Raw genomic sequence first — 13,811 nt, forward strand, 5'->3', positions numbered from 1 at the left:
TTCTTATTCATCTGATCTTCATGCTCCCAGGTGAACTCGGGTTCCCTATTAGCATTCCACCGAACCTTAACGATTGGTATCTTGTTTTGCTTAAGTCCTTTAAACTCACGATCCATTATTTCGACGGGTTCTTCAACGAATTGAAGTTTTTCATTGATTTGGATTTCGTCTAAAGGAATAGTGAGATCTTCTTTAGCTAAGAATTTCTTCAGCTTTGATACGTGAAAAGTATCATGTACGCTGGCGAGTTGTTGAGGTAATTCAAGTCGATAAGCTACTGGTCTGACACGATCTAGAATCTTGAATGGTCCAATGTACCTTGGATTCAGTTTCCCCCGTTTACCAAATCGAAAAACACCTTTCCAAGGTGATACCTTAAGCATAACCATGTCACCAATTTCAAATTCTATATATTTTCTTTTACTATTCGCGTAGCTCTTTTGTTGACTTTGGGCGGTTTTCAACCGTTGTTGAATTTGAATGATTTTCTCGGTAGTTTCTTGGATAATTTATGGACCCGTAATTTTTCTATCCCCCACTTCACTCCAAAAAATCGGTGACCTGCACTTTCTGCCATAAAGTGCCTCAAAGGTGCCATCTTAATACTCGAGTGGTAACTGTTATTGTAGAAAAATTCTGCTAACGGTAGATGTCGATCCCAACTGTTTCCAAAATCAATAACACATGCTCGTAGCATGTCTTCAAGAGTCTGTATGGTTCTTTCACTCTGCCCATCGGTTTGTGGATGATAAGTAGTACTCATATCTAGACGAGTTCTCAATGCTTGTTGTAACGTTTGCCAAAACCTTGAAACAAATCTACCGTCCCTATCAGAGATAATAGAGATTGGTATTCCATGTCTGGAGATGACTTCCTTCAAGTATAGTCTTGCTAACTTTTCCATTTTATCATCTTCTCGCATTGGTAGAAAGTGTGCTGATTTGGTAAGACGATCGACTATTACCCAAATAGTATCATAACCACTTGCAGTCCTTGGCAATTTAGTAATGAAATCCATGGTAATGTTTTCCCATTTCTATTCTAGGATTTCGGGTTGTTGAAGTAGACCTAATGGTTTCTGATGTTCAACTTTAACTTTAGAACAAGTTAAGCATTCTCCTACATATGTAGCAATATCAGCTTTCATACCCGGCCACCAAAAGTGTTTCTTAAGATCTTTGTACATCTTTCCCGCTCTGGGATGTATTGAATATCTAGTTTTATGTGCTTCCTTAAGTACCATTCCTCTCACATCTCCAAACTTTGGTACCCAAATTCTTTCAGCCCTATAACGCGTTCCGTCTTCCCGAATATTAAGATGTTTTTCCGATCCTTTGGGTATTTCATTCTTTAGATTCCCTTCTTTTAAAACTCCCTGTTGCGCCTCCTTTATTTGAGCAGTAAGGTTAGTATGAATAATTATATTCATAGCTTTTACCCGCATAGGTTCTCTGTCCTTTCTGCTCAAGGCGTCGGCTACCACATTTGCCTTCCCCTGGTGGTAACGAATCTCAAAGTCATAATCATTCAACAATTCAATCCATCTACGCTGCCTCATGTTTAGTTGTTTCTGATCAAATATATGTTGGAGACTTTTGTGGTCGGTATATATAATACTTTTGACCCCATATAAGTAGTGCCTCCAAGTCTTTAATGCAAAAACAACAGCACCCAATTTCAAATCGTGAGTCATATAATTCTGTTCATGGATCTTCAATTGTCTAGATGCATAAGCAATTACTTTCTTTCGTAGCATTAATACACAACCGAGACCTTGCTTTGATGCGTCATAATAGATCACAAAATCATCACTCCCTTCAGGCAGTGACAATATAGGTGCCGTAGTTAACTTTTTCTTCAACAATTGAAACGCTTTCTTTTGCTCATCCTTCCGTTTAAATTTCTTCCCTTTATGCGTTAATGCAGTCAATGGTTTTTTGCTATTTTGGAAAAATCTTGGATGAATCTTCTGTAGTAACCAGCCAATCCTAAAAAATGGCGTATTTGCGTCAGAGTTTTCAGGGTTTCCCATTTCTCAACGGTTTCAATCTTTGTCGGATCAACCTGAATACCTTCTTTGCTCACTATGTGACTGAGGAATTGGACTTCTTTCAACCAAAATGCACACTTTGAAAACCTGGCGTACAGTTTTTCTTTTCTTAACAATTCTAGCACTTTTCTCAAATGTTCTTCGTGCTCTTGATCATTCTTTGAGTAAATAAGTATGTCATCGATGAAGAAAATGACAAACTTGTCAAGATATGGTCCACACACTCGGTTCATGAGGTCCATGAACACAGCTGGTGCGTTAGTCAATCCAAACGGCATAACCATAAACTCATAATAACCGTAACGCGTTCTGAAAGCAATCTTCAGAATGTCATCCTCCTTCACTCGCATTTGATGAAAACCGGAACGTAAATCGATCTTCGAATAAACCGACAAACCTTGCAGTTGATCGAATAAGTCGTTGATCCTCGGTAGTGGATAACGGTTCTTAATGGTAAGTTTGTTCAACTCTCTGTAGTCGATACACAACCTGAATGTACCATCCTTCTTTTTGACAAACAAAACAGGAGCTCCCCATGGTGATGTGCTTGGTCGAATGAAACCTCGCTCTAAAAGTTCCTGTAATTGGCTCTGGAGTTCCTACATTTTGCTGGGTGCGAGTCTGTATAGAGCACGAGCTATTGGTGCAGCTCCTGGTACAAGGTCTATTTGAAATTCAATAGATCGGTGTGGAGGTAGTCCCGGTAATTCTTTCGGAAATACATCAGGAAATTCTTTTGCGACGGGAACATCATTGATGTTCTTTTCTTCAGTTTGTACTTTCTCGACGTGTGCTAGAACAACATAGCAACCTTTTCTTATTAGCTTTTACGCCTTCAAATTACTAATAAGATTTAGCTTCGCGTTGCACTTTTCTCCGTACACCATTAAGTGTTTTCTCTTTTCGCGCATAATGCGAATCGCATTTTTGTAACAAACGATCCCTGCCTTCACCTCTTTCAACCAGTCCATGCCAATTATCACATCAAAACTCCTTAACTCTACTGGTATCAAATCAATCTTAAACGTTTCACTAACCAGTTTAATTTCTCGGTTCTGACATATTTTATCTGCTGTAATTAATTTTGTGACGACCCGGGAATTTTCCACCAAATTTAAACTTAATTTCATATGATCTCGACACGATAAGCAAAGTCTGTCAAACTGAATCTCAAAATTTCTAAACTGTTTCATGAAATCATTTAACCTTTGACTATTCTTGACGATTCACGAAACTATAAACATAAATAGATTTGTACATGTAATTAACTATACAAATAAATAAACATATATTGTAAAATAAGTATAGTAGAGAACTGATAAGTGATTTAGTTATTATGGAAGATAAATTAAACTAAACTAAAATTTGTTATTAGATGATTTTGAACATAATTTGTCAACGATTAACAAAGTATTAAATATATAATGTTATACTTTGAGTTAAATTGTTTTGAGGTATATAATTAACACATTTATCTAAGTAATGAATCTAGATATATAAAACATAAACATATATAGTAATTTGAATATACATATGATATATAAACATGATTATTACTATATGTATATTGATAAAATGTATAAATATTAAATAAATGTTATTATATAAGTATTAAATAATACATAATTAATAATATATAATGTATATATATTAAAAATTAATTGGAAGTAAAATAGAAATGTTATACTAATATTATTTTTATTATTATCAGTAATTATTAACATTAATGTCTGTACTGTTATTATTCTATATTATATATAATATATTGATATAAAACATGTAACTTGTTATATATTAATTATTACTTAATATTATTGTTACCTTTCACTTTAATAATCATTATTTTTTTTATTAATGATATTATTAACATTTTTATCATGATTAAATATCATTATCATTAGGATTATTCTTAAGTATTATTTTAATTATTATTATTCTTATTATTATTTGTATTAACAGAAATCATTTATCTTTAAATATTATTATTCTTATTATTATTAGCAGAAATAATTTATCTTTTATAGATTTATATTATTATTAGTATTATTAGTTATAAATCTTTTATTTATTGAAATTGCATTAAACAGATTCGCAGATGAACCCCAAATCAGATTTCTATCACAATCAAACTATTACAAAATTTATTTTTTGTCTTTAAACATCAAATCTGAATCACATTATGTGACGACCCGGAAATTTCTGACCAAATTTAAACTTACTCACTATATGATTTCGACACGATAAGCAAAGTCTGTAATATTGAGTCTCAAAAATTTTGAACTGTTTAGATAAATTCATTTATCCTTCGACTATTCCCGACGATTCACGAACCATTGTGTATAACAAATATGGGAATATAAATATAAATAAAAATATAATATTTTAGAATTAATAAAATATTTTTTTAATCAATTAGAATTAAAACTGTAAAATAATAAATAGAATAATTATGTTACTAATAAAAGAATATATAATTATATGATTATTATCAATAATTATTATATTGTAAATTAAATATCCAAAAAAATATATCATGTAACATATGTTATAATTATTAAATATTACCTAATTAATAAATTGTAATATTAATAGAAATTACAAGTTAAAATATAGTTATTATAATTACTTTTAGTATTATTATTAAAATAAATATATTAATATTAATATCAGTATTAATAATAGTATGATATAAATATGAAACCAAATATGTATAAATTAATAGATTATTATTATTATTAATATTATTACTATCATTTAATAATATCTATATTATTAAAATTGATATTATTATTAATGTTATTAATCATATTATTATTATTGAAATCATCATTAATACTATTAACAGCATTAATATATTATTATCTTTATCAATATTATTATTATTATTATTAATATCATTAATATTTTAGATATTATTATTAGAAAATAATTCATCTTATTATTTTAAACATTTATAATATAATTACTATCATTTGTATGGTTATTAGTTGTTTTATTAACTATTAGTATTATAATTTTTGGTTATAAATATTAATTGAATTCAAAAACAGATACAGTCTACAAGAAAATGTTCCTATCTCTATCACTTTAATTCTCTACTATTTTAAATTGATTCCTATCACAGACTTTTATTAAATTATCGAAACCAGTTGGCAATAGAGTCCAAATTCTGTTAGAAGTAATTATCAACTTTTTTATTTAATTTTCTGTTATTTTTTTCTCATGACTGATTGAGGGTCAATACATCAAAACAGGATATATAAATCTAACAGCTTTAATATGAACAAAACCTTAAAATTCTCCTATATCTTTATCAATTACAACTAATTTTTAAACGGGTTTTAATTATAAATTTAATTACATTTTCTTTTATATATCGAACACCTCTGTTCTTGGGTTTAATTTTTACAAAGCTTGATTTCTTAATTAATTTCAAAATCTAAGAATGTAGTCAAGTTAGAAATCGTTTATTTAAATTACCTGTACAGTTTCAGAATCCAATTCCTCTTAATGATTCTCAATTTTGAAGTCAAAGTAAAAATTTCAATAGTCAAACTATATGTTCATCATGTAATTCGATTTTAGATTAATGTTTCTGTTGAAAGTACTAATTCAGAAAGTTTATAGGAGTGATATGCAACCATTTTCATGTTGTAAGTTATACCTAAAACGATTTTAATTTCAAAATCAAGAATTGGATTTATTTTTTTTTATCGAACAACAGACATGTTCTCCAGTTTTATATATATATATATATATATATATATATATATATATATATATATATATATATATATATATATATATATATATATATATATATTTTCGTTTTCAATTAGTTCCAGATCAATATAGGTTGACTATAATTAGTTTGAAAGTCCTAGTTTAATGTTGTAATCCGTGGATTAGAAATAAGCTGGGTTGAGTCTGATTCGATTTATGAGAAGATGGAGAAAAGAAAACGAAACAGGAAAGGGTTAAATAGATTTCAAACGTTTATAACTTCAGAAAAACAGACGGCGGGGTGATGGTTAGGGGTGTTAGCAAGTATTTGAGAGGTCACAGGTTCGAGTCCAGGGGCTGACAATTTTTTTAACCCATTTCACTTGAGGTTCGTGAATCCGAGGCCAACCCTGCATTGTTCAGTATCATCGTATGAATATTTTTACTACAAAATATTGTACAGTGAGTTTCATTACTCCCCTTTTAAATGATTTTGCAATATATATTTTTGGGACTGAGAATACATGCGCTGCTTTTATAAATGTTTTATAGAATAGACACAAGTAATTGAAACTACATTATATGGTTGAATGATCGAAGCCGAATATGCCCCTTTTACTTGGTAACCTAAGAATTAGTAAACCAGTCTATTAATTGACGTGAATCCTAAAGATAGATCTATGGGCCATTGACAAGCCCTAGTCAGAGAATTTGAACTGCTTTAGTACTTCGATTATATGTTTGGGGATATTCTAGATGCATTTTGTTAATGTCGGTTACTAGGTGTTCAATCCATATGAATGATTTTTATGAGAAATGGAAATGAAAATCTTGTGGTTTATTAAAATTATGGAATTTATTGATTATGATAAACTAATGAACTCACCAACCTTTTGGTTGACACTTGAAAGCATATTTATTCTCAGGTTTGAAAGAAATCTTCCGCTGTGCATTTGCTCATTTTAAAGATATTACTTGGAGTCATTCATGACATATTTCAAAAGACGTTGCATTCGAGTTGTTGAAGTTCAATTGAGATTATTATTGAGTAAATGACATATTAGGCCATTTATTGTTTGGATATTATGAAATGGTATGCATACTAGTCAACTTTCGATGAAATGAAAGTTTGTCTTAAAAAAAACGAATGAAATGTTTGTAAAATGTATCATATAGAGGTCAAGTACCTCGCGATGTAATCATATGTTATTGTATTCGTCCTTATGGATTAGGACGGGTCGTCTCATGTGGTATCAAAGCGGTGGTCTTAGCGAACCAGGTCTTGCATTAGTGTGTCTAACTGATAGTTGTTTAGATGAATTAGTGAGTCTGGACTTCGACCGTGTCTGCATGTCAAAAGTTTTGCTTATCATTTCTAGTCGGAAATCATCTGCTTATCATTCTTAGTCTAGACACATCTTACTGCATTGATTCCATGAATAGTGTATAGACAAAATTCATATTTTAGCATATCTACTAATCCATATCTTAGCGTATCTGTCACTGTAGACTTTATCTGAAACGTTTCCTTAATTTCCTCCGTAATTCACGGGATCTTTAGAAGTATGTATAGATATTCTATATATAATTAGAATATCATTCGATATTCGAAAATCATTTCATATCAAAACCCTTTAACTGATCGTGAGAGATGGATCCTACACCTAGCTTGGATTCCATTAATTCCGGAAGCGATTTCGAGATGTATATTGAAGCAGACTTTCGAAGTCAATGAACCAGAAGTGCCTCAACCATTTAGTTATTTTTCTTTCTGGAGGAGATGGGGGTGGGTTCGAGACTTACTCACTAGATGGAGAAATGAAGAAGGCGAGCCCTACCGTGAACCAAACTTACCTCCTAACATTGGAGAAAATGATGTACTCACTGGTGAACCTATGCGCAACACTGTATTCACCCTTCTTGCTAAAGTTTTCCACCTCGAAGGTCGCATTACTACAATCTCAGAAAATATCCAACCTCTACTTCCGAATACCAATCGAAGGAGAATATTAGAAGAAGTTAGGAAACTTCGAATTGATATCAAGATCTATCAAATCAGATGAGTGGGTGGATAGAAATGATAGAGGGTAGGATAGAAACCCTGACAAGAATGGTGCGTGATTTACAAGCATCACAAGCACCACAAGCACCATCAACATCAGCACCGTCACCATCAGCAGTACCGACAACATCAGCAGCACCAGCAGAATAAACAGTACCACCATCAACAACATCAACAGTAACATCACCACCACCAACATCAACATTCGCATCCCACACCTCAACATCACCATATATACCTCGAACATCAACATCATACGCACCCTAGATACCAAGGAGTACCAATAATAATTAACGATGAAGTATTGAACCATAACTTCATTGAAGATATATTCTGTGAAGAATATGTGGTTTCTAAAAGTTTTAAAGATTACTTATTCTAGCTCAAACCGAAAAGCAAATGAGATTAATATCATATTAACTCATTAAATCCATGATTGCATCTGAATAAAATATATATGTATATTTATTTTCATAAACATTGTAATTAAAAGTTCTTTTGTACAAAATATTGATGGTGGAAATATTTTAACGGGTAGGTAATACCCGAGGAAAGATTTCACATTAATAAGTTATACTGTACGTTCTTCGAATCTGATTCAATGATCATTTACTATCCTACTTACATCTACAGATATACGAATCCGTTCATCACAGAATAACCATTTTCATTCAATTTCGTATTTGGATTTTGACTTATTAGAATCCAACAAGTGGCATAATGAAGAAAACATTGGGGAAAAAAAATTGATTAGAAACAAACAAATTAACTATGAGAAATTTTGTTAAGAATCCACGCTAACAAAATCCTAGCTAACTGATTACATTTTATTTATCGCAATTTAATTCTCGCAATTTTATTTATTGTAATTTAAATACTGTTATTTACGCATTTTAAATATCGGGACACGTATACAAGGTTTTGAAATATCATATCGACCCATCTATATATATATTTCGGAACAACCATAGACACACTATATGCAGTAATGTGGGAGTTAGCTATACAGTGTTGAGGTTGATTCCAAAATAATATATATACTTTTAGTTGTGATCGAGTCTGAGACATCTATACAATGGGTCACGATACGTATTAATTAATTCGAATAGTATATATGAATTATTGAACTACAAACTGTGGAATGCTAACTGAGGACTATTAATATTAGACAATTATAATGAATTAAAATATTAATTATAACATATGAAACTAAACATTTCTTCAAGTTTGCCACTTGATTTCATCTTAAACCTCATTTGTATCTTGACAATTACAATCCACGTTCAAATCTTTCATGATTCTTGAAAACACCTCAATAGTGAGGATGAACCAACCACACTTCATCTACGGAAGAAAAGATTGATGCATATAGTTATGCATCTGAAAAACTCTCATAAACTAAGTAAATGTTTAACACTTATCTGTGCTAGCTCCTTTGGCATTTTTATTACCGAAAATAACATTGCAATTCCTTTTCAAATTAGCCAATTTCATCACAGCTCCAGCAAATCAACTTCGACTTCCATTCAGATTAGCCTTATTATAACCTCAATATATACGTTGTTATTTTATCATCGTTATCGGAGAACCGTTTATATTCCACCACATTAGCAGTAAACTTACCAGCAACTTCATTACTCATTATCTTAAGTCTCACCGAAGAATCGTTATAATTGTTCATTAAAACCCTAACATATACTCAACCGCATCTTGTAACAAGAACTGTCATATCAATTACCGAGAATCAACAATCAGTACTTTGAAAACTCACAGCATATCTACATCAAGAGTTATAGGTATAGCCTTATCTCTTAGAATTATGACCTTCATTCTGAAATTTTGGAAAGCACCCAGCCTACGAATCAATACCTTGAACTTTGAAAAAGCTGAAGCAGCAGAAATTGTAGACAACCGTAAACAACCTTAATCGTCGGAAGTTTGATGATAAAGAATAATATGTTGGAAAAGCTCAGAAAAGTTGGAACTGGAAAACGGATTGAGCTAACCACGAAGGAGACCAAGAACAAATACAAGGACCATACCCTATATTCAAAGAATCCAGATAATTCTGGATCCGATGAAATCTTTAGAGAATATCCTGCTCCGAAGTCATGTTAAAATCTTGCGGAAAATTTTTCCTTATCAACTTTCGAACCTAGAAATTCCAAAATATCATCATAAATATCTTCGATACTTCTGAAGAAATTTTCATAAATATTCTCGTCCGAAATTATACACCTCTTCGTGCTATCTGCAATACATTATATTGGAAATTTCTGTAAAATCTAAGTGTAAACTATGAATGAATTCTGAAGTAGTGTTGGGAACTGAAGCATGAGTTAGTATAATATAATGACACTTGATCAACGTGATTATATTACAGTAAGTCATGCTGAGTTTTTAAATGAAACGTGATGATTCACATATCATAATGTCATCATGTGCCATGTTACACAACTCTTTCATTCTGCTTAAACATATCAAGAAAGTATATTCTTGATAGTTCTATTCTCAGTGACTCTGGTAATTTGACAAATCAAAACGTGCTATTACGTACTTTCTTGTTTAGAACATTAAGTTCATTCGAAACTCCATACTTACGAATTCTGGACCGTTACTCGTTTTACTAGAGATCGAGAGGAGAATAAAAAGGCAAAGAGCTCAGAAACATAAGGGAAGATACAAAACTCGACAACAACACCGAAATCACAAACCGTGTACATTAATACGAATGGTAATATAAAGACACGGGAGTATGATAAACACAATAACCCCAAGAGTGAAGTAGAAGTAAACAGATTCCTCCAGTGGAAGTTGGAAAAGGAGAATGATTGTGGCGATAGTCAGGATGAGAACAAAGACCAGAACTGGATTAAGCATTTTCACAATCTTTTGAATTTGGGAATTGAGTATAGGAATGGTAAAAGTAACGGAACGGAAGAAGTTAATTTATAGTGAAATATATGATAGAAAAATCAAGACAGATCTCCACATTTAATTAGAGAGATCCTAATTTTCTGATTCGCTGAAGAATCAAATCTTTTAGATTTCGAAGATTTTCTTTAAATCCCTTGTATTATGGAATTCAATCAAGACAACATCAAAAGATAAGACGCATCCTATTTTCTAAATTCAACCTGACTACGTCAAAAGCTAAGACGAATCTTTAATTTTCATATTTCAATCTTTTGTGATAGCTTCATCCGTACACTTTGAGTAATATAATTACTCAATGGTGGTAAACTCTAATCTGCAACTCATATTCGTCATGAAAACATTCTTATTGTTAGCCATGACGACCTCACTCAAATTTCGGGACGAAATTTCTTTAGCGGGTAGGTACTGTGACGACCCGGAAATTTCCGACCAAATTTAAACTTACTCTCTATATGATTTCGACACGATAAGCAAAGTCTGTAATATTGAGTCTCAAAAATTTTAAACTGTTTACATAAATTCATTTGTCCTTCGACTATTCCCAACGATTCACGAACCATTGTGTATAACAAATATGGGAATATATATATATAAATATAAATATAATATTTTAGAATTAATAAAATATTTTTTTAATCAATTAGAATTAAAAATGTAAAATAATAAATAGAATAATTATGTTACTAATAAAAGAATATATATATATATATATATATATATATATATATATATATATATATATATATATATATATATATATATATATATATATATATATATATATATATATATATATATATATATATATATATATATATATATATATATATATGATTATTATCAATAATTATTATATTGTAAATTAAATATCCAAAAAAATATATAATGTAACATATGTTATAATTATTAAATATTACCTAATTAATAAATTGCAATATTAATAGAAATTACAAGTTAAAATATAGTTATTATAATTACTTTTAGTATTATTATTAAAATAAATATATTAATATTAATATCAGTATTAATAATAGTATGATATAAATATGAAACCAAATATGTATAAATTAATAGATTATTATTATTGTTAATATTATTGCTATCATTTAATAATATCTATATTATTAAAATTGATATTATTATTAATGTTATTAATCATATTATTATTATTGAAATCATCATTAATACTATTAACAGTATTAATATATTATTATCTTTATCAATATTATTATTATTATTAATATCATTAATATTTTAGATATTATTATTAGAAAATAATTCAACTTATCATTTTTAACATTTATAATATAATTACTATCATTTGTATGGTTATTAGTTGTTTTATTAACTATTAGTATTATTATTTTTAGTTATAAATATTAATTGAATTCAAAAACAGATATAGTCTACAAGAAAATGTTCCTATATCTATCACTTTAATTCTCTACTATTTTAAATTGATTCCTATCACTGACTTTTGTTAAATTATCAAAACCAGTTGGCAATAGAGTCCAAATTCTGTTAGAAGTAATTATAAACTTTTTTATTTAATTTTCTGTTATATTTTTTTTCTCGTGACTGATTGAGGGTCAATACATCAAAACAGGATATATAAATCTAACACCTTTAATATGAACGAAACCTTAAAATTCTCCTCTATCTTTATCAATTACAACTAATTTTTAAACAGGTTTTAATTATAAATTTAATTACATTTTCTTTTATATATCGAACACCTCTGTTCTTGGGTTTAATTTTTACAAAGCTTGATTTCTTAATTAATTTCAAAATCTAAGAATGTAGTCATGTTAGAAATCGTTTATTTAAATTACCTGTACAGTTTCAGAATCCAATTCCTCTTAATGATTCTCAATTTTGAAGTCAAAGTAAAAATTTCAATAGTCAAACTATATGTTCATCATGTAATTTGATTTTGGATTAATGTTTCTGTCGAAAGTACTGATTCAGAAAGTTTATAGGAGTGATATGCAACCTTTTTCATGTTGTAAGTTATACCTAAAACACTTTTAATTTCAAAATCAAGAACTGGATTTATTTATTTTTTTCGAACAACAGACATGTTCTCCAGTTTTATATATATATATATATATATATATATATATATATATATATATATATATATATATATATATATATATATATATATATATATATATATATATATATATATATATATTTCGTTTTCAATTAGTTCCAGATCAATATAGGTTGACTATAATTAGTTTGAAAGTCCTAGTTTAATGTTGTAATCCGTGGATTAGAAATAAGCTGGGTTGAGTCTGATTCGATTTATGAGAAGATGGAGAAAAGAAAACAAAACAGGAAAGGGTTAAATAGATTTCAAACGTGTATAACTTCAGAAAAACAGACGGCAGGGTGATGGTTAGGGGTGTTAGCAAGTATTTGAGAGGTCACAGGTTCGAGTCCAGGGGCTGACAATTTTTTTAACCCATTTCACTTGAGGTTCGTGAATCCGAGGCCAACCCTGCATTGTTCAGTATCGTCGTATGAATATTTTTACTACAAAATATTGTATGGTGAGTTTCATTACTCCCCTTTTAAATGCTTTTACAATATATATTTTTGGGACTGAGAATACATACGCTGCTTTTATAAATGTTTTATAGAATAGACACAAGTAATTGAAACTACATTATATGGTTGAATGATCGAAGCCGAATATGCCCCTTTTACTTGGTAACCTAAGAATTAGTAAGCCAGTCTATTAATTGACGTGAATCCTAAAGATAGATCTATGGGCCATTGACAAGCCCCAATCAGAGAATTTGAACTGCTTTAGTACTTCGATTATATGTTTGGGGATATTCTAGATGCATTTTGTTAATGTCGGTTACCAGGTGTTCAATCCATATGAATGATTTTTATGAGAAATGGAAATAAAAATCTTGTGATCTATTAAAATTATGGAATTTATTGATTATGATAAACTAATGAACTTACCAACCTTTTAGTTGACACTTGAAAGCATGTTTATTCTCAGGTTTGAAAGAAATCTTC

This window comes from Rutidosis leptorrhynchoides, chromosome 5 (genome assembly GCF_046630445.1).
Source record: "Rutidosis leptorrhynchoides isolate AG116_Rl617_1_P2 chromosome 5, CSIRO_AGI_Rlap_v1, whole genome shotgun sequence".
Classification (NCBI taxonomy): domain Eukaryota; kingdom Viridiplantae; phylum Streptophyta; class Magnoliopsida; order Asterales; family Asteraceae; genus Rutidosis; species Rutidosis leptorrhynchoides.